General features: G+C 42.0%; 1 protein-coding gene across 1 annotated transcript in view; it reads left to right on the top strand.

Annotated features, from left to right (window-relative positions):
* The first annotated feature begins 1750 nt into the window (after positions 1–1750).
* Positions 1751–23000, top strand: part of sptbn1 (spectrin, beta, non-erythrocytic 1) — a 133684-nt gene continuing 112434 nt past the window's right edge. The window contains exon 1 of the mRNA XM_079559846.1: positions 1751–1931. The gene's annotated coding sequence lies outside the window, so the exon portion shown is untranslated. The remainder of the gene's footprint in view (positions 1932–23000) is intronic.

Consider the following 23000-nt stretch of genomic DNA (forward strand, 5'->3'; position numbering starts at 1 on the left):
GTATAAAATGGCCAACTTACATCTAGCCCCTTTAACGTATGAAAATGTCATGCTGTTTTTGAATGTTAAGTTTCGTTTCTTCATGATTTGACCCCACAGCCCCTGCGAATGTTTGTGAAATCTTGTGACGAAGCAGGACGTCGGACAACGCGAGCCTCCACCAGAGGAGAACTTTCGACCTTTGCGCAGAATTGCTTCTCTGCAGGGATGTGGAACCAATACCCGCTGGCTGCTCTGCTTTATGCCCAGGACACTAGAGGCCATTGCTCCGTCATTGCTGTAGTACCTCCATATTGCCGCTAGTCCCCCATTGAAAAGCATTGGGCTTTAGAAATATTTAAAAAAAAACTTTAACGCCTGGTTTCTAATTTTTAAACACTTTCTAAGGCTATATATTCCATGAGATAACGCTGGGTTAGTCACAATTTAAGAAACCAGGCTGGTTTTCGTAAGAAGAATTTTAGAAATCTCGTACTTAAAGGAATAGGCCACCGTTTTTACATACTAAGATGTGTTCTTACCTTAGCTTTGATGAGTTCTTTAGGACCTGTCTGGTCTTCACCCGTGCCTTCAATCATGTAAACACAGCGCAGACGGTGTTAGCATTTAGCATAATACCAGGAGTAATTTGGCATCCGCACAGTAAAGTGAAGATTACTGCGCAGTAAAGTGAAGATTACAGCGCGGATTTCGAACTACTCCTGGTATTATTACACCTTACAATATAGTTCCCCCTTTTATCTGCTTAGATAATCCACATTGTTTAATTTTGTGTAATTATACTTTGTAGTGTAACACTTCACGTAACCATATTTAAATAGGGAAAACGTGGAAGAGCTTGGTAGCTTCTATCTTGACCTGTTTTGGAGCTATAGAGGAGAGGGGGAGAGGCTAAATGCTAACGCCGTCTGCGCTGTGTTTACGTGATTGAAGGCACGGGTGAAGACCAGACAGGTCCTAAAGAACTCGTCAAAGCTAAGGTAAGAACATATCTCAGTATGTAAAAACGGTGGCCTATTCCTTTAATGAGGGTCGGACTGCTAGCATTGGAGCAGCGCGAGCTACACGTCACGCAAGGGCCGAGTCTACAGTGAAGATCCCGCCCTTATGCCCTTTTTAGGAACATGCTTCGTCAGAGCTGGGGAAGGGGAGTCTGTAAATCCGCCATGATTCCCCCCTCTACCGTGGTCATTATGGTAAACGGGGAGGAGTGAGCAAAAGCTGTCCATTATATATACAGTCTATTTGTTGAACTCGTTGCCATTAATTGTTGGAGAGAGAAGCACTTTGCAACAGTTTAAACTTAACCTGAAGAAGTGGTTGAAAGATGGTCAGATTTGTGATCATTAGCACAAAACTGGTTAATCAAGGTATTGCAATTTTAAATACTGTAAATATTGCATCTGAATGTTTGTTGAAATTATCCTTTTGCCGGTGCTTTATATGTATTATATATTTTGAATGGACTCTGAAGCAAGAATGCTCATTGTCCACTGTATAAACCTGCTGTCTCTGCCTCTGACCAGGGACTACAGATGAAAATGAGTAGCTATCTCTGGTCTGTGCAACACATTTGTTGTGCAATGTCCCTGCCAAATAAAATAAAAAAGTCAATAATAACATTAATTCTGATTCCAATTCAAGGGAGGAAATGTGCTAACCTAAACAATCCCCGCCCCTCCCGGCTGCCCATGACGGTGCGTAAACCCAGCGCGCCTCCCTCTGCAGTCAGTCCCGGCCAGAGCTGGAGCTGGAGCAGGCAGAGGGCGGGGGGAGAAAGGCGCTGAGGAGGATTGGTCGGTAGATTTGAAGCTTCGGTGCTGCTGCTGCCTTGTTTTCGCCCGCAGCTCTCGGCAGTCCGTGAGTCCGTGCTCCCCCTCCTCCTCCTCCAGCACGTACGGGACCCCAGCGCGCTTGTTGTCGGCTTCCAGGTGAGTTCAACGCGCCTCTCCAGCCCTTTAGACTCCCACCATCTTTATTGTGCTCCGCGGCTTCCCTCTGCACTGATTTCTGCCTCATTGTGTCCCCCCCCACCATCACCTCCACCACGACGGCGGCGTGGAGCGCGTACCCCTCTAGCCTCCTCTGCTAAGGAGCTAAAACCGTGAGGCGTGGCGCGACAAACCCCCCACAATTCCACCGCTATTTTCCCCGCTGTTTGCTAGCCTCAGAGCATTTCTCCTCCGCGCGTCCTTCTGATCCAACTTGTGTCGCTTTGGCTCCATTTTCGTGTGTGTGTTTTCATGCGTCATAGCTGCGCGATGTTTTGGATTTACTGGCGCAAAAAAACCCAACAACCCAGCATCTTCCCTTTCGCTATTCTCTTGTTTTTAAACCCCACTTTTAAAAACGTCTCTCCTCCATGTTTTAGTCGGGATGGATGGAGGGGGGGGGGCCCGAAGAGGATGAAGATGATGATGGTGGATGCTTTTGCAGGCGTGGTCGTATGCGCTGACCTCACCCACTCATCAAAAACATTGCAATATTCCTTTAAAAAAAGAAAAAGAAAAAAAAAAAACACGCTAGCTTTCTCCGCAGTGCCCTACAGCTGGACCTTTACGCACCGTTTCACCTGCCTTTACCCCAGATGTTTTAACAATAACCCGCCTTTATCTTGAACGTATTTCCAGTCTGGCTGCGTCCTTTTGCTAACTTTTGCTTTCTCATCACGGTTTGACCCAGTATGAGTCAGCTACATCGCGTTTGTTTTGTCTTTGCACCGTTTTGGGGGCACTTTTTTCCTATTTTGGCGCAGAGCTCGTTTCAAACCCAGTGTGGAGCAATTATGTAATCGGATCCAGGCTGGGCCGACTCCTACTCCATTCTCCTGTCTCTCTCTTTCTCCATACTTTTTCGCCCCCCTTCCTAGATTCACTGCAAAGCGCACTATCCTCCATAAGTTCTCTCTCTTCTCCTCTTCCCCCCCCTCTCGCTTGTAGTATTTTTGTGATCTAACCATGAGCTCACCCCATGTCCTGTTATCTTTGCACCCCTCCCCATGGATTTATTGCTTTGGTGCAGCAGCTGGAGGGACATTTGGCAACTTGTTGAAAAAAAAAAAAAAAAAAAAAAAGGCAGCTAGGTGTCAACTGGTTGCCTCGCTCTGCTGTTTCAATGGGCGGTTTAAAGCCAGGCTGCGGAACTTTCCGGGTTACGTATCGAGACGAAACAATCTGATTGGAAGAGGACCAAAAGTTAAAAATGCAGATGCTATGGGTCAAATATGACTATGAAAGTTGCTCAGTCAAATGTTTACTGAAGTGAAAGTACTGCATTTGCCGTAAATTATAAAGTAGAAAGTAAATTACCTGTCAGTTTTGAATAACCACTTTGCTACTTAACTCGAAAAATTGTGTCTGAATTCATTACCCGTACGGCAACATGACGGGGACAAACCAATTTCCTTAGTTGTGAGACAATGGCGTTGACTACACATCCACACAGCGCCACCTACTGTTCTGCAGTGTGCATTGTTCAAATGAACAAAGCCCAATTTACTTTTTACTTTAGGGCCTTTATAGAAAACTGGTTGGTGTAGGAAGTATTGTATCGTTTTATTTTACATCTCTTTCAAGTGTAGAGGAAAAGAAAGTGTTCACTGAAATAAGCTAGGCAAGTTTTTTTGTAGAATTCATACACAAGGCAATTCAAAGTGCTTCACAGTTGCATAAAATTACAAGAAAACAGATAAAATCAATAAGAACATCAACATAAAATGAATCAATTACAGTAAAAGGCAAGAGTGCAGATAAAATACTTTCAGTTATATGCATGGGAAAAAAGAACTGTTTTCAGCCTGGATTTGAACATTGTCAGAGCTGAGGCCTGTTTCACATCCTCATGAAGACTGACTCTGAGAACCACCAGGAGACCCCTCCCTGAAGTTCTCAGGGCCCGAGGTGGTTCATACGGCTGTAACATGTCAGAGATGTACTCTGGTGCTAAACCATGGAAAGACTTGTACACAAGCAGAGCTGTTTTAAATTCTATTCTCTGAGTGACAGGAAGCCGGTTCAGAGATACTATTCAAGTAAAGTACACATCCTTAAAAAAAACTCCATTGAAGTACAGTTCTTATAAAAATTGACTTTTCAGACCACCTCTGAAAACAACCATAATGTGTTAATGTGATTACTGGATGAAATGTTGCGCAGTGTGGCTTTAAGAATGGGGAAGGATTTCTTTGAGGACAAATGAATAGGTTTCTCGGAACAGGAAGGTCGGTTGGCTTGAGTTACAGTTTTGGAAGAGTCGGTCAAGGACGTTGCAGCGGTGGGCAAGTGTAGCTTTTGGCTACACATTTGGAACTGGTAATATGGTGGTGGAAATTGTTGGTGGAATTGAATTGGTAAAAAAAAGATGCTAATGTTCTCAGGGCTGCAGTGATTTAAAGAAGACATGTCAAACGTTCCAACACCGTTCCCCTTGTCAAAAACATACCTGGAGTTGTATTTTCTGTTAATTCTGTTCACTTTGGTTGTTTCTTCTTCTACTGCGTAAGTGCTTCAGCCTGTATTTCCTGGATTTTATCGCATCATAGAGCTTGTTTTCCATCACGGGACCTGTTCTGCGCTCAAAGTACCATTGAATTGCTTGCACACTGTTAGCTAAATGGGAAGCTTGTTTTAGGGAGCCTTCATAGGGAATTCCAGGCATATTCAAAATCCTGACCGAGAGTGACCACTCCTTATAGTCTTTACATATTAATGCTGAAGTATCCTTTTATTCCTTTACCGCAAAATGGCATTATACAGAAGCTGGTATACAGGAACTGATATGGTTTAAGCACACAACAAAGTGTCTTGTCTCTGTGGAGTTTTAATGCATAGAAAATTGCTAACAGTGCAGCTTGGACCTCTTCGAATCCAATCGCAACATTAGTAATGTAATTATTTAGTAAATGGTTCCACCTGACCACCAAAATTAGGCAAAATGTAGTATTTAACATACATCACAATGACCCATAAAGCAACCTTCAAGACAATACGTGATCTTCAGCAAACCTTTCAAGATCCAAATTTGGCAGTGTGGATGAGCTGGGATTTGGGAAAGGCCACTTCATGCCACACGGCTGAAAGTTTGGCATGACTGTGTGCTCAAGCGTAGCATCAACACAAGATCGATACAGGACTTAATGCACTTGTTATCCGACCGCCTTAGTGCACTAAAGAGGGAGCGGAACACAAGCTAAGTGCTCAGGCTAATCACATGGCCCCACAGTGAACGGATGTTTCTATAGGTTCGGCCTTGTAACACGGTACCAACTTCCCATTTGTCTCCAAACAGAGGAAAGGAAAGTCGGGTTAAAAATGCATTGCTCTTTGCTAAAGGGGATACACAATTATCTTAAGGAACACGGCAAGTTCCAATGCTTTACAGGAAGGAACCACTCACCCATTCACACTCTCATTCATACACCAGTGTACACAGACACCAGAGGCAAGGATGAAGCGTCTTTCACTGCAGGAGCTGGGATTCGAACCTTCCGCTCATGAGACGACCCGCCCTACCTACTGTTGCCTCGTCTTATGACTTCGATTGTTGGTTCTCGAGCTCAACAATTCTAGAAAAGGATCAGGTGACAATTTGCAGACATGTGTTTCGATTACATTTTGTGACCTGGCTGTATGGGTAGTTGGGATGGCGCCTTTACAGTAAGTTTCATCACAGTGGCCTCCACAACGCTCCAGGATCAATTGTTTTGTAGGTTTTCTGGTGAGAGGATCCGTCAGCGGTGAAAACCCACCAGAAACTCTACAAACAATTGATCCCGGAGCCACCGTGATGGAAAGTAAAGGCGCCATGCTCACCATACTCAGCCACTGGGTAACCAAAAGGACAAATATGCAATACTATAAAGTTGTTTTTTTTATCCGCATACAAAGTTCCTTTTTAAAGTAAACTAATAGAAGAATTCCAGCCGTCCCCACAGTTTGGAACCACTGGTCCAATGGCATTTCTGAACTGAATGAGAGAAGAGGTCCAGATGACTGCTTTGTAGAGACCTTTGCTTCTGTCGCTCGTACCTGGATGACTGAGAGCTTACACCATCATGTCCAACAGGTTGTTTTGCTTACGTCGCGTCTCTATTTGCTGGAAACTCAAGTGTCAAGCTGTGATTTAAGGAGACTCTCCCTTTCCTTTTCCTAATCCTAACCTTCAGAAGTACAGCTGGACCTCGGGGCCAACCTAAACACTTCAAACACATAATGGCCAATTGTTGCACGAGAAATTTCCCTCTCGCTTTTCCACAGTGGCAGGAAGGGGCGGGACTTGGACTGCCTTTGTTTATTTACAATCCGTGTGCATGTGCGGCTCCCAGTGCCACTTACATGACGGAAAGTCGGGCAGTGATTTCGAACTTTCCATCCTCCAAAACGTACAGTATGGGCCTGCCTTGTTGGAGTGTGCCAACGCCAACTGTGGGAAACCGTATAGCCGCGTATGAACAATGCAGACGTCATGGGCTATTTTAGTAAAAGGTTTAATTTAAGGGAGGGCACCGGAAGCACAAGGGTTTTATGGGAAGTGTGCGAGGAAAGTGCTCCACAGAAATGCTTGGTTTTGGGACAATTTTCGAATGTGTCTAATAGCAATTTTGCTGGAGTTGGGGTTGCCATTAGACTTACATTTTAAATCAACATTCAGTTCACAGTGTATTCTATGGACTTGAAGAGCTTTCTAACATTTCAGTGAAGACAGAAATATGAACTGCTAAAATAATACAAACAGTGTCGTGCTCAGACTTTTTGAGGAGCAGGCGCTCCAAAAACAAGGGCACTCCTTCTAGTTTTAACATCTTGGTTTAAATGTCAGAGGAAAAAAATCGACCAAACCCATCCTTTACGTTGTTTATTTAATGATGAGCCGGAAATCACTACAACATCGCTGCGTTTTTTCCCCCTTATCCCTTCACAAATATCAACATGTTTGGTATCTACGTGTCGTACCTTGGACTATTGAGATGACTCTAATCCAAATGTTTTCCTTTTTTTTTCTGGGAGACTGCAGCCGCATAATAGTCGGAGATATTATACATGCACATGCGCAGACGGTCCAACCTCTCAGGCTGGTTTCTCAAAATGAGGTTTTCTTTCCACTCTTCCACTCTCAACAACATCTCCCTTCGTAGAGCGGGTCGCTTCATGATCGAAATGTTGGGGGTTGGAATCCCAGCACCTGAAGGTGTACACTGTCGTCGTGTCCTTGGGAAAGATACTTCACCCACCTTATTATTATTATAATAACAATAATTGCTTACACTTGTATTGTGCTTTACAAGCCCTTATTACCAAGTTTCTCAAAGTGCTACACTGTTGTCATTATTCATTCACGTCATAAAAACTTTGACAACTACCACAGCTGCCCTAGGGTAGACTGATGAAGCGAGGAAACCAGTCAGTGCCATCGGCCTCTCCGACTCTCTCACTCACTCACTACTACATTCACCCAAGCCCTTCCCTGCTTACCTTCCGAGATCTGGCGGGGATCGGACAAAGCAAAGGCGGTATGGCCTTGCCTCCACTATCTGTGTACATTGGTGAATGAATGAGCGTGTGAATGGGTGACTGGTTCCTTGCTGTGAAGCGCTTTGGGCCTAATGAAGGTAGAAAAGCATTGAGACCATTTACCATTTTTACTATTTAGTAGCTCCTTCAGACTCCAAACTTTTCAGTTTTGGACTTAACAAAAAAAACAAGGCATTTTGATTATTCAAAAGATCCCTCCAAAAATGGCTTGATCCGTTATTTAGATTTTGGCAATTTTCTATGCATAAAATTCCTTATTTTCATATGAAAAGTGACAGGAAGCCTTCATTTTAATCTTGAGCAAAAGTTTCAAATTTACATCTCTAAAAAAAAAAGTTCCCCTGTTCACCTGGAGCGTCTCACCTAAAGGCCATAATTGACTGTTTTTTGCACATGACTACACACAGACATGAGAAATGATTTGTAGATTTGTAGACAGACACAAAAGCATAGCCTACTAAGCGGATGCCGCAAACAACACAAAGGTGAATACAGAACACAACATGTTTATTGTTAAGGTCTTAAAAAGTCTTTTAAACATGGTCACAAAGACTTTATCATTCTAATGCCGGGCTAATATGATAGAGCTGTGCTCCTACGTGAGGTTAGCGGAGTGTGGGAGAGAGGGCTAGACCAAAGCATTCTAACCAGTTACATAACACATTCTGACTTGGACAACCTTGAGAAACTCTGGGGAAACAAAAACATGTAGGCTGTGGTTGAAAAAATACGAGCGGGTACTTGATGATATCGTGTTTACTGCATTCATTTTTATGGTTTAAGTGAGATGGCAGGTCTGCTGTTCTGCTGCTTAATGCACCTTGTAGTTAATATGATCAGGTTGAAGGTTCAAAATGAATCGTACAATGGTTTCAATTAGCAAGACTGCAGTTACTGGTCTTAAACCGAGCAAATCCACTTTCACTTGCAATAGTCAAAAGCACCAGTACGACTTTAATAATTTCTCTCATTGGATGGACATTACTTATTGCCATTGTCTTGTGAACAGAGCTGAAGTTGTCTGTGGTAATTAGCGTTCGTTGACTCAGCACGTCCTCTCGGATGCTGCCATGTTTCGTGAGATGGCGACGTGCAGGGACTGGCTTTACTGTTGTGACAAGAGGAGCACAACATGTCAAGAGTCACTGTTGGCTTTTTATAGAACACTAAGACTGTGTAGAAGTGGATGGGAGCTTGCCTTTTTGCCGTCACTGCTGGAGCATCATCTCCAAAACAAAATATGGCGGCAGTACAGCTGTATGATGTTCTATTTTGCTGCAGGTGGGACTGGTGCATGGCATCATAGCTAAATTTATTACAACATTTTTTGGATAGGTGCTAGGGTTATGGAAGTAAGAGTCTTACTTCCATGCAAACTGATTTTAGCCATACAAAACATGCAAAAAGGTAAATATAAACAGCTTTTGTATCCTGTTAAATGCCTTTGTAATGACGAATAAATCAACATAACAATTAGTATCAGTCAATGTTTCATGATTTGAGACACAGATTGGTAATGTTATGAAAAATATAAAAAAAATCTTGCATACCCGACCTTGAAGAGTTACATAAAGATCTGACAATATTACGAAATAATAGATCAGTTGGAACACTTTTAACTTTCGGAAAATTACAATGTAAAGATAAAAGAAATATAAGATAATGTAAGATTAGCTAAACTCATAGAAGATGGACAAGTACAGTAACATGGTCAATATATCCTCGTTTTCCAGCCATAGATAAAGTATGTGTATTTTTCTGTGTCTATTGCAATATCTGTGTGAAGCTGTAGTAAACAGTAGTGTCTAATTTCTGGATTATATTTTAGTCGTCGAGTTTGATAGCCTTTCTCATCTAGGACCAAGCAGGAAAACCACATGCTTCGTTTTATCTGGGGTTCTTTTCTCCGAATCTCTCCGAACAGTGGTAACGTGACACTTGGTAAAGCTGTGCTAACCACCCACTGAGTAGGTCACCATCATGCTAACGGCGCTACAGCGATATATGGGACTTTGACGCGACTATTGGCCGGACGTGTCAATTATGCTTATGAAGTCAGGCAGACGGACGGTTTACACCAATAATGACGTAATTGCACTGCTTTTAACTTTTCTCTGTTTTCAAAATGGCCATAGCTTGAGAAGTAAGTTATTTTGTCTTACAGACTGTTAGCATGTTTATATTATTGCAGTGGGATTCATGAGATTCCTTGACTTCCGTTGCCCATCCCAGAGCCTAAAGCTGCTTTTCCAGAGATGGCGTGATTAGACTGAAAGAGATTTATTCCTTTGGGAACATGTTAAAGTACTGTGTGCACTGTATAATGAACTTACAAGTAAACATTTTGCTAGAACTAGTTGTGTTTTCCACCAGGGAGGTCCCTCTCTCTGGAAAGAGCCAGTGACCTTATATCCAATAGACTGTGCATGGTATGTCGCGGCTAGCTTCCAGTGATTTTCAGAACGGAATCCTGTCCTCATTTGTTTACATGAATTAATAATACAATAATATTAAAAGCAAAGAAATAAAAGTTAACTGTTTTTTTTGCTAACCTGTTTCAGATTGTAGTACTATTCTAGCTTTCACTGTGCATCAAATTGATGTTAGCCTTTAGCTTCAAAGCTAAAACCCCTACATTTTAAAACACAGAAGACTGCTCAGGTGAAAAACTTGACGTCCTCTGTGAAGTTTTGAATACTTTGTGATTTTCTGCCAGCTACTGAGATAAGGTTTACTACCTATAGGAACAAGATAAGTACCGATAACGGTTACAAGCTAGTTAGCAGGAACTAGCATGTTTTCATATTCCTTTCACAGTAACACTTTTATGACTGGTAATTTGATATGTAGGTTGAGTTCGAAATTAAATGATGATGTATGAACATGATGGCCAAAATGTATCAATTTTATACAAATACAATTTAATTGATTCAATTTTGTTGGTAAAGGGAGACGACCTCATGGAGTAACGTCACCTAAATCAATAAGTCATCAAGTAAGCTAATCCAAAACGGGACGAGTGCACGGTCATTCTGGCAATCCGGCAGAAGAATAGGCTGCTGTACATACACATTTGTTCTCCATACTTTGTTCCGTTTTAGACTCTATATCTATCTAGAATCATTATTAGAATTAAAGGCAGTTGTAATGTTAAAGCTAAATAAAGTATTTTGCTTTTTTTTTTTTTAATCTTTACATCTTTAACTATAACTATGACAACACTGCAATGTTGTGAGGCCATTTCAAACCAAAAAGTAACTTTGATCTTTCAGTTTTGTAAAAGTGGCATGCTGTCCCTTTAAGAAACTGTAATGGGTATCATATTTTCAGAAACAAGGCCACTTGTCATTGTTTGCTCCCTATACAGCCTTGTCTTTTTTCCCCCCACCAAAACATTTCGATTCATTCTGCGCCGGACAACCCCCTGTCTCCGATAATCTCTGGTTCTATCAGCTGAAAGTCATATAAGGTAAAAGCGAAATCACTGCCTAAATATCCCGCGGATTTCCACTTATTCCTGCTTGAAGACTCTGGGGGCTTAAAGTTTTAAGCTGCAGGAGTTTGGATGAAGGAGCAAAGAGAGGAGGAGGAGGAGGCTTCACGTGGATGACACAGGAGCACCGGGGGTGGGGTGAGTGAAGGGGGATGGAGGGGGTTCAGTGGAGGGGCAATGGGAGGGGGAGTGGTTAAGAGAGCAGCCCCATTTGGACCAACTTTTTTTTAAAGGAGCAATGCTGTGCAGTAAATTCTGTCAATTCAGTTGCAAGGACACAGAACAAGCCTGAAGTGTAGAATGTTGTTGAAATAAAAGCTCCTGGTTAACCCCTTAACGCCTGAACTAATTTCCCATTATATAAAAAAATTTATTATCAGTGTTTTTGCTTTCAAGCTGATGCTAAATTAAGTGGAGATTGTAAATTTTTATGTCGCACATAGTATAGATATAGTTTTAGGTATGTTGCCAATCGGCAACAACAGGCATAAGTGCAATTTTGGGTATGTTGTAATTCGGCAACAACAGGCAAAAGTTGTAAATGTATGAAAATGACAAAATGTATTTATTCACAATTATTACAAATGTAAATGCACTGTAAGATACACTGAACACTTGTGTATTCAGGTTAGGATATTAGAACAGTAAACAGAGCTAACGCTTTTCACTAAATTCTTGCAAAGTGTTGATTTTGAGCAGCTGATGCCGTCCTGCAGCAGCAGCACTGGTAACAGGAAGGGCATCAGGATGTTCAGTAACATCTTCATTACTGCTGTTCCTGTCATCAGTGCCTTCCCTGCTGCTGCTGCTTTCATCACCTGATGTAGGGAGGTGAAAAAACAATTTACCTACAAAATATCTACAATTTTTATGACTAATTATCAGATTTTGCTCCCTTTCCTGAGGTTTTATAATACATTGTACATCAGATACCTCTATGTACCATTACTTATTTGCAAATTATATTATAATTGCACATTATTTTCGGACGTGGAACTCTTGTTTGTGGTCCAGTAGGTCCACCTTGTGGTCGCTTTGCAAACAACACCAACGGTTTCATTTTGTTCTGTGTAAAAAAAGGGCTAACTTTTTTTTTTATATCTTTGTATGTTATTGTTACAATGATTATAGAATTTCACTAAAATGGCATGTTCTAAAAAACGTTTTAGCACTGTAATACATCTAAATACTACTAAAATGCGGTCACTGTGGCCACCAGATGGAGCTACTGCAGTTTTCCTTTATGGCCTGATGTTGCCGATTGGCAACGTACCTAAATCTTCAAATAACAAAAAAAAAATCCATCACACGAAGTTCATTCCAATCAATAATCTAAAGATGGAAACAAGGAGCTGCTGCATAATTTTATTTTAGCACAACTCAATTTACATTTGAAGATTTCATCAAAGTTGCTGCCTCGATTTGCAGAAATGCTATTTCCGCTAAATAGCTACCATGACCCGCTTGTGGTTCCTTCTCTGACCGGTCCTACGAGAAACTAGTGCTTGCAAAACGTTCCTAGGTACGGCATGGATGTGCGCAAACAGGTATCAAGGGAAAACGTGCGTTATTTTAGCCACAGTCTGGCAAGAAGAGGTATGTTGCCGATTTACGCCAATAGGCGTTAAGGGGTTAAAACCACCAACCCCGTGCGTTCGGGAAGTCGCCAAATGACGAAACTTTCTGGTGTTCGCAGTGCATTACTTGTGGTGCTTCTGAATTTGGGCTGCGCGGATGAGTTTCGGGAGGATGTGAAGCAGCTGAATGGTAATCTCGGAGGAAAGAGGAGGCTGGAATGTTCTGGAAAGTGTCCAGCAGCTGATACAAGTGGAGCAGTGCGACAGGAGGCACGGAGGAGGAGGTGGTGGACTCCGACTCACCACCACAGCGCTAAGGCAGGTGCTAAATTTAGAGCATCCTACTTCACCTTTGAAAAGATGGCAGCCTGTGTTTGTCATGTGGGCTTCTTATTATTACAGTTGTGCCAAACAGATGGGGGAGAGAATGGAATAGGAATGGTGACAGGGTACGTTTGGAATATAGGACTCGACAGATAACGGTAGCATGATGATTGTTCAAATCTAAAGGCCTTTTGCTAAATGACCTTGACCTACATGGCCAAGTTATGTTTTGTCTTTCTAAAATGAAAGCCTAGAGACCTATTTATGCCAATCCCTTGACAAAAACTACTCATCGCCTTATTGAAGTTGGTGACTAATGTATAGCTAATGTAAGTATGTAGTAAGGAAAAAGAGTATTATATGCTCATCTATCAAAACTTTGTCACTCTTGTCAGCTTATTTACACAAATATGTTAGCATAAAGAAGTCTCTAATGCTGTAGAACTTGCAGGAGGAACGATGGGGCAGGGTGGGTTACTAGCCAGCGTTGCTAGTAAATTAACATTAGCTAAAAGCAAAGTAAACAAAAGTACGGTGGAACACCTTAACACTTAAGATTGTAGCTTTAGCTTTATACAAAATATCTAGTTCTACATATTTTTAACATCCGGCCTTTACTTGTAGAGCACAAATCCCTGAGTATGTCAAAAAAAAAAAAAGTAAGTCTCTAGCCCATTCCTATGCGGAGCTATGATTTTTTTTTTTTACAATTTAACCAGCATACTCATTCCAGCCACTAGGAGCAACTGAAATGAATAAAAATGAAATCCACATGTGTCCAGCAGAGGCCACAGACATAAGAGATCAGGATATAAACACATTATAGCCACGTGGTAAATGAAGCAGTACCACCACAGAGTGTGGAGTGAATGAATAATGACTACGGTGAACTTTGAGAAACTTGTGACAAGTGTAAGCGGTTAATACTTACTGGAATACCTGTGGTATTTCAAATTAAAACGAAGTGTGAAGACTTGATTATTATTTTTGCAAACCACTACAGCTAAACAAATATGTGCCTAGAATCAAGTGTTGATCTTGTGGATATAGTAGTGGGGATGACTGTGCCAGGCGAGTAATCTCTACTTCACTGCATTTTGATCTGAGTCATACAATTCTATGTTGTAGCCAACCCGGCCCAGCCCCCCATCACCGTCAGGAACGATAATGTGGCGCCCAGAGAAAAAAGTTTGAGGACCCCTGGTTAATAACCTTGCACCAACCCTGGCTAACAATGTACGCTACTTTTATTCCCGGCGTGATGGGAGTGTCTCAATCTCCGGAGGCTGCACAATTGTCGGCAAAACAACTCGTGCTAATTCGTTGCACTTAAATGTTTGTCTTAACAATCTACAGTTTGTGAATGTGGATAGGTGTTGAATACAGTTTGTTCAGAAGAAAGGTTTTTAGAATTTATGGCCCGAGTGAGAGACGGTACTACAGCATCCAGCTCGGCTAACCGTTAGCGTGTTTGAATCTTTTGATAATGGATGGACTTTCTAGAATACTGACTAAAACTTGTGATTGTGCCTCTGATAACAGACTTGGAGGCAAATTTTTTTTTAGAGATCCTTTTTTCAAATCAGTACATTCGCTCGTAAGTGAAGTGCAAGTACCGATGATCGAGCTTCTACAGGGAATAAAGTAGGCTCTTTATTTTTGCAACTGCGCTAGCGCTGTAATATCCCAGGAGTTATGTGTCATCTTAGGAGGGAAACTAATGGCTTAAATGTTTTCACTATAACACATTATACAACCGATCATGTCCAGGGATCAAGGGGGAGCGGCAGATGGATGGTTCAATTTTCCTTCATTGCCAGGAATCTGCCATATGTAAAGACTACAAAGCACCCTGAATCCTATACATTGTGGATAATGGGTTCTAGACATCAGCCAGTTGAGGTATGTTGAAGCCATCGTCTGAAGTCCTGCTTCTCTTCAGGCTGCTGTGTGGGTGAATGTGTTTTGTTAGCCGAGATACTCCGAGGTCAACTCCCCTGACCTCCACAGGAGTCGGCCACGTATGACACCATTGGTTGCCATCCAGGAGTTTTTGCAGACTTTGAAGATCTTTTTGAAGAAGCGGTCTCATTAGTTTTATACAGAACTTGTTGGGAACGGTAGACCTGTTCATTAAAATGTGTACCCTTCCATCTTTTCAAAAATGTTGGCCCTATAATTGCTCCAAGTTATAATTAAATGACATCAGCTTCGTGGAATGTGGCTCAGAGTTGGCTCAGGCTTGGGATAGAGGTTTGATTAAAGCACATACGTTAATGTGATGTCCATTTTAAACAGCATTTCCCATGATGCAAAACAGGACAGTGCATAGCCAACGTAATGCTCATAATGCGCGATATGAGGAAAAATGGATATAACTGCAATATTTTTTAGATTTCCTATTAAACAAAACATATTACGTTTGTAAACAGCAATTTATGGTAAATTAAAGACTTAAATATATCCGAAAACGGGGTTAAAACATCAAGTTTTTAACATGCAGTAAGTCAGGGGTTTCTAAGTCTTTTGGGTTGAGAGCCGAAATTCAGCCCCCACGGTGAGTTGCGGGCCGCATATATTGTATATATGCCTGTGTCACATGTTTCTCAAAGTGCTTCCTTTCTTTAAATTTAAGCTGCCCCCTAGTGGCTGGAGTGAGCAAACTGGTTACTTTGTGAAAAATCCATAACACTCCACAGGAATGGGCTAGAGACTCAGGAATTCATGCTCCTCAAAGGTCCACATTAAATATTCTCGGCCTTGACACGTGCAGTAAGTGATCATCAACGAGGAACACACTGTCCCTCACGTAACCTTTAGAAAATATGATCATTCGAGTGGGTCGGAGCCTAATCTCCATAAGAAATGAACAAGGACAGAAAGTACAGGTGCTCACAACTTCAGGTCAGAGAAGCTAGCATAGCCACATCTTGTAAAAGCGTTATAAAGCGCAGAATAAACTTAACAAAGTAAGACTACCGCTCAATATAGTCTAGCTCAGTGGTTCTCAACCTTTTGGAGCCGTGACCCCCAATATAACAGGTAAAGGGGTTTGTGACCCCCCACCCGGGTCACATTGTGAGAAATAGGAACATTAGCCTACATAATTCTTTAAAAAAAAAACACGAAAAAAACAACAACAAATGGCTGAAATAAAATTCATCAAACTATGAACAAATAATGGCACTCTGGTAATATAGCAAACACATGCTACAATAAAACAGTAGATTATGAAAATGAAAATATGTATATTTTATCTAAATGATCAGGCGACCCCCCATATTTGACCCCCAGGTTGAGAACCACTGGTCTAGCTAACCAACTTACCAGTTTGACTCAAACATTCATCAATGTGAAACACAATGACCCCATACTCCCTTGCTAATCTCGGACAATTTATTGCTACTGCCCAACCCACACAAACCATGCTAATCCAATGCTAGTCGATACGTTTAAACCCAGTCAAAGCCTCTGGCCCCGTGTCTGTCCACATCTGCAGGCCTCAGCGTTTCATTTAGCTGGAATGTATGCGTATGTGGGAGTAATCCTGGGACCCAAACACCCGCCCTCCAGCCACATGGAAATCAAATTAATGCTGTCCCGCTGAAGGTCAAAGCCGAGAGCATTCGTCTGTGCGTAATCGGACCGACCCGCATTTGACAAAGTTTAGCGTGACTCTCCAAGGAAGATCCAAAGAACTTTGCTGTCGCCAATTGAAAGAGAAAATGGGTTTCGTGGAACTTGTTTTTAGCCGTGATTATAGTGTGTCATCATGGCTTTTGTAAGAGGGCTGTAGCTGTGCCAGTGTAAGCTTGTGTGAGTGATTACCTGACACTATGCATATGAACGCTAAAGGAAATGGTACTAAATATTTTGTGATTGATGCACAAATGTAGTCTTTCTTAAGCATATTATGATTTTTGGCTTATCCTGTCCTCATTTTTACTATGAAGGTTAAACATTCTCTTCAAAGTGCTACTGTATAGACTACAACTCATTCCAACCGCTTGTATCATCCAAATATCACTATGCTGTACCTTCCCCATAGCCAGTCACAAATCATGTGGGAATTGTTTTTGTTTTTGTAGTAGCTTCCTTTGAATGAACATATTGTATTTAGGTCGTGGGTGCAGCAAAGCCCTATTTTTGAAAAGATGGCCAGCATTGATACGGTTGTTGAAAGTAAGTAACGTGCAGGGAGAAGCGTTCAACAAACTGTTGGAGCCTGGAATGCTGAGCTCCGGCTCAGTGACCAGAATATCAAGGCCACTGATTTTTTTTTTACCATAATAGTGGAATGGTACAATATGGTTTTGCTACTCTAAAATCCAACAGCGCAGGATCTTATTCAGATTTGTATAATATACGAAAATGCTAAGCTTTAGCCCCAAATGATAAAAAATGGAAGCTAATGTTCAGCAAAATGTTTATCTGTCTGACAAACGCATTGTGCACATGTGCCATTAACCCTTTGATGCCTGAAAAAACAAGCTGAAAGGCCATTTAGGCCATTTAGGAGTATTTTAATTATGACATAGTGTGCTGTCCTTTCTTTTTTTCCTTTCTTCACTTTTCACCAACTGTGACAGTGGCACAGCTGGTAGAGCGGGTTGTCTCATGATCGGAAGGTCGGGGGTTCGAATCCCACCTCCTGAAAGTGCAAGACACTTCACCCACATTGCCCCCAGTGTCTGCGTACATTGGTGTATGAATGAGTATGAATGGGTGAGTGGATCCTTGCTGTAAAGCGCTTTGAGTGCCTAATGTAGGTGGAAAAGAGACCATTTACCATTATTGCCTGTGAAGTGGAGTATTGTTGTACAAGCTACAAAGCATTTATGGTTTTCAATACGATACTAGAATCGCACAATGATTGGATTCATCTTGCAAAAGCAATCTATTTTCAAAAAACTTTTTCAGACCCATTTAGTTTTATAATTTGCCATTGTGGCAAACTTTAGAACCAGAAGAGTTACCAAAACAATGGTCACGCCAAATCGAAAAGGCTACACAAATTGGCCGTGTTAGTATTTTTCTGGTGTCATTTTGTAAATTTTGTAAAACATTGATGTGGGTGGCGTTGTATCACATCTTTTTAACCAAGAAACTGTGCCCCTTTTTGAATACCATTAACAGATACCAGAATGCAGCTTTCCTTTTGGGAGCATAGCCATCAATATCAAAAATAGACATTAGTTGGCTTTGCTCAACTTCTCCTTTCCCATTTTGTTTGTTTACTCGGGGCTCGCTTTGCAAATTTTGATGGCGAAACATAAGTGTCTAGACCAGCTTTGGCGCAATGAAGACTCAGCCCTATTGGTCTAAATCCACCTCAGTCCTCTTCCAGGCCGCCATGTTTACGTACATCTCCAAAATCCCAAATGTTTATTTAGTCTAACACAATAACTTGATTATCCCTGAGCCTCGGGCAGTGGATGTTTGTCAAACGTCTGCCATGCTATTTGTGTTGTGTTAAAATGATTCCGTCACAAAGGCCAGAGGCGTTGCTTTTCGATGCTGGGTGGGGTCAGTGGGAGAGTGAGAGGAAATGGGTGATTAGCTGAAAGTGGAGCGCCTATGGGTGGGGGTAAGAGAGGGAGGGGGGAGGGCGGAGTCCTGCTAAAGCTTTGTCCATGCTACATACCTCTTTAATGCACCGTTCTGTGGGGCTGATGCTTTTAGGTCCACATCAATAGTGTTTTTTCCGTGCTGGATTTGCTATAGTGTTGTGGCTAATGGCTGCATGATAATGATTCTCTTACACACTCCCTGACTTGGGGAAAACGTGTTCTGGATTTAACTGTTGTGATCTGGGTTTGGTCAGGTCTAGGTTCTGCAGCACTATGAGCCAGAAGAATGAGATCAGCTGACGACCTGAACAATCTCAATGACCAGGTTATTCCATCGATGGATTTCTTTGTCTGCCCTGATGGCATTTCCACATGTGGATTGGCCGCCACAGAGTCCAGATCGTAACCCCGTTGAGAATCTTTGGGATGTGCTGGAGAAGGTTTTGCACAGTGGTCAGTCAGCCACACTAACCCATCGTTAATTCAAGATCTTGGTGAAAAGAGAATGCAACACTGGATCTTTGGACATTGCTAAAGGTTATTGAAACAACGCCACAGCAAATGAATGTAACCATTAGCTAGAGACGCTTTTTTTGGGGGAAGTGACAGGGTATTTTTGTCAGTAAAGGTTCTTAAAACAAAGAGTCTTGCCTTAAATCCTGATGGGACCAAGTTGTTGTTTTTTTGTCCTAGAATTAAAACTACATTCATGTCCTGACTAGAATGACTAGGAACTGTTTTTTCTTCTTCTTTCTTCTTCTTTTTAATCCTGGAATAAATTAGTTCTTGACCTCAGACCTAGTTTAGGCCTTGGTAAGTCTTGGTTCCAGTCAGTCAAGGCCTAGAAGTACTTTCAAATCCTGGTTTACATCTTGTTTCTGTTGCAAGTTCTTGATTAGACCTGGTTTGGACTTTGTTCAATTTGTGCCTTCCTTAGTTCTAGAACAAGTCAGAGCTTTAGACCTGGGTTAATCTTATTTAGCCCTAGATGAGGCCTGTGTTAGTCCTAGCTTGGAACCTGTTTTAAATCCAGGGTTCATCCTTGTCAATTTAAAGTAGTTCTCGAAAAGACCCATATCTTAAAGTGTTGCAAAGTTCTGCAGAATCACTGCTGGATGCTGCTTTGGATCTGCTAAACAGTTCAGCGTGGTGATCGAAATGTGGAGAGTGTTTCTATGACAACGCAACACCACCGACCCAGTGTTTTTTTTTTTTTTTTGAAGGCAGGGCTGTGGACCTCTGATGTCACCGTGCGCGTCCTAGATTACACACGCGTTATGTCAGCCCATAGGCCATTTGGTAAAAATAAAGGCGTAACGATTGCCAGATGTGAGCGCCTCAATGTAGAGTCAAGACGGGAACATTGATTTGTGAAGAGTAATAAGGGCTAATGCCTATAGGGTATGAATAATGTAAGGGGGCTAATGGTTTGATAAGTGCTGTGTAGGCATGGACAGGTGTCATCTTTCCGCCGACGTAGACGTTTGGAGATTCTGTTGTTCTTTTGAAAACGTATTGTTTTAGTTGGACACTTTTGACACCGCACGTTGTTATGATGAGGTCGCTACTTGATATACTCCGCATTTCCAGACGTTTTAAAGGTTAGGCTTTCAAATGATCGTTGCAGCTTTTGTTCTAAGCGCAGCGGTGGACTAAATTTAAACCTGCCGTACCAATTTTTTTCTAAAGATGCATATCATTAAGGTCAATTTCTTTATTGATTAATTGTTTGCTTTAGCGCAGCGGTTCTCAACTGGTTCTCAATTTTGGAGCCCGACCCACCAATTGAGAAGCACTGCTTTAGCGACCACTTCTGAATTTTACATTCAGTTTTAATGATACCAGTATGTTATCATAAGAAAAGTTTAGGTACTACTGGTATTGAAAAATTAATGTATCGAACGCAGGTACTGAATAAAGTAAATGACATTTTGATGATGACATTTGATGAGTCGGGGGCAAAGCTCTCGACTTCTCGATCTACGTTCCCACCCTCACCTATGGTCATGAGATTTGGGTAATGACCGAAAGGACAAGATCGCGAATACAAGCGGCCGAAATGAGTTTCCTTCACAGGGTGGCTGGGTGCACCCTTCGAGATCGGGTGAGGAGCTCAGTTACCCGGGAGGAGCTCGGAGTAGAGTCGCTGCTCCTTCACGTCAAAAGGAGCCAGCTGAGGTGGCTAGGGCATCTGTTCCGGATGCCTCCTGGTCACCCGCGCGGGAGGTGTTCCAGGCATGTCTTAGTGGGACAAGGCCTCGTGGATACCCAGGACTTGCTGGAGGGACTATGTCTCCAGCTGGTCTGGTGTCGCCTCTGGGTCCCCCCAGAACAGCTGGAGGAGGTGTGCGTGGATCGGGAAGTTTGATGCTGGTGGTCCAGGGACAGCATTAAAGGAAGTGACTTTGTGAATTTTTAACCCTTTTTTTTTTCTAATTTTTTCCCAATTTTTTCCAATTTTTATTACTCGGATTGTCCCCAGTTTTCAGACTTTTTGGCCCATTTTTGTCTTTGTTTTTGTTTTTGTTTTTTACACATTTTTGCCACAAGTTTTCCCAAGTTTCCCCCATTTTTCATACATTTATTGACATTGGAGATGAACCCAATATGAATTGAATGTATTCTCAACATTGGTCTGCTTTCTGATTTTAGATTAGATATTTTAGTATGAGTTATCGGTATTGAAAAAGCCAAGTAGTTTTTTACAGTACCCAGCCCTAGCCAGGCTATTCGACTATATTTCTTATATTGATTAATTCACCTGTGTGCCGGGCTTTAGAATACGCTGCAAATTACTTTATGCGAATAGCTTTTAGTTTTGTGGGTATTTCTTTGGCAATTTTCCTAATGATCTGTGCCTGTCGCCGCCAGTTGAACGGCCCTCGTCCTGTCGCCTTCGTAACAGAAATCAATGCTATCTCTGTCCCTCAGCGCAGTGCGTTGCTTTAAATCCGGGCAGAGAAACAGGAAACCGTGACGACATGATGTGATAGTAGGTCAGTGCTCGTCCCATGAACCGGCCTGTGCTGTGTGAGTTAGCCAGATCCTCAGTGGGGCAGGCTTCAAAGGGCTTTACACCAGCCTATTCTCTACCCGCAAATATGCACTCACACACTGGCTCTCATGGGATACCATGACACGGGACAAGGGCATAGGCGGAGTCTGACTCGTACTTTATAGTTCAGCCTGCAGACCTGCCTTAGTCCTGGTTTAAAGAGAGAAACTAAACTGACTTTTCTTTCTGCAGATAACAGGTTTTGACAGCACAGAGGAGGAGAAGTGCGAGCTGTCGGCAATGTGTCCAAACGTCATCCAGCTCAGCATTTACCGCATTGTAGAGATATTAGCTAGACTACCGCAGCACGATAGCTTTCTTTATCTGTGACACTCACTGCAGTTCCCAGGTGCAACCACTGGGCATTACCCACTTTAGCAGCTCTTTTCGCAATGCGAATGTGGGTGGAGTTAGGTTTAAATTTCTTTTTTAACTTACTTTAGTCCTGATTTAGTCTGTGTTTACTTAGTACTGTTGAAAAAATGAAAATGGACGAATAAAGTGGATATATCCATTAACTGCGTCTGATGCCCAGCACTGATTTTGTTATGTTTTTTTAGTAGTGTTGTTCCGATACCAGTTTTTCCTATCCGATCCGATACCGATACTTGGGGAACAAAGCCTGTAAAAAATCTGGCAAAACTGCAGCACATGGCTCACTATGTACATTAATGCTGCTTGATTCTACGTAGGCATAAAAAGATGACACAAATGTGATTATGAGGGGTTTTATCGTCTGCAGAGCCCAAAAAAAATAATATTTGGTATCGGATAGGTTTGAGTATAGATACTCAATGTCAGGAGAATATGTGGTATCGGGAAAACAGCCAACCCTAGTTTTCAGTCTTAACCTCTTAACCCCTGCCTGAACCGAGCACATTTTCTCCAGCTCGGCTTTACCCAAATCAAACTCCCACCTTAACCCCCAATTAAAGTGGGGGTCAAGGGGTTAATCTGCCTGGAATGATTGGTCTTCATCTCTTGTGTGGTTGGAGAACTGTGGTTGTGGGAACTATCATTTAAAAGCTTATGCAAGAATGCTAGCTAACAGCATGCTAGCAAAGCAATGGCGGTGTGATAATGGGTTGTAATCTTGAAATCCAGGAAATGGTTCCACTACTGTGTTTGGGGCACTTTGACAGTTGAAGAGAAAGTGAGCCAAATGGACAGGATTATTTGAAAAAAACTGCATAAATTACGCAAAAATACTACTCCTGGAATGTTTTTGATGAGGGAATAACATTATAACGTAGTTACAGGAAAAGCAGTGGAGTGGAAATCAGAAATTGAAAATACAAGCCTTGATTTTAAGCATGCAAATGGCGGCGTGATGAGCACACGTTGAGATGGTGATAGAGGTAACGGTTATTTACTAAAACATGCGTGAATGAAATGTAAGACTGCTAAAGATGAGGGAGGTTATAACATGGATGAAAGAGAACTCAATTTTGC

Source organism: Gobius niger (assembly GCF_951799975.1).
Source record: "Gobius niger genome assembly, chromosome: 7".
In the NCBI taxonomy this organism is placed as follows: domain Eukaryota; kingdom Metazoa; phylum Chordata; class Actinopteri; order Gobiiformes; family Gobiidae; genus Gobius; species Gobius niger.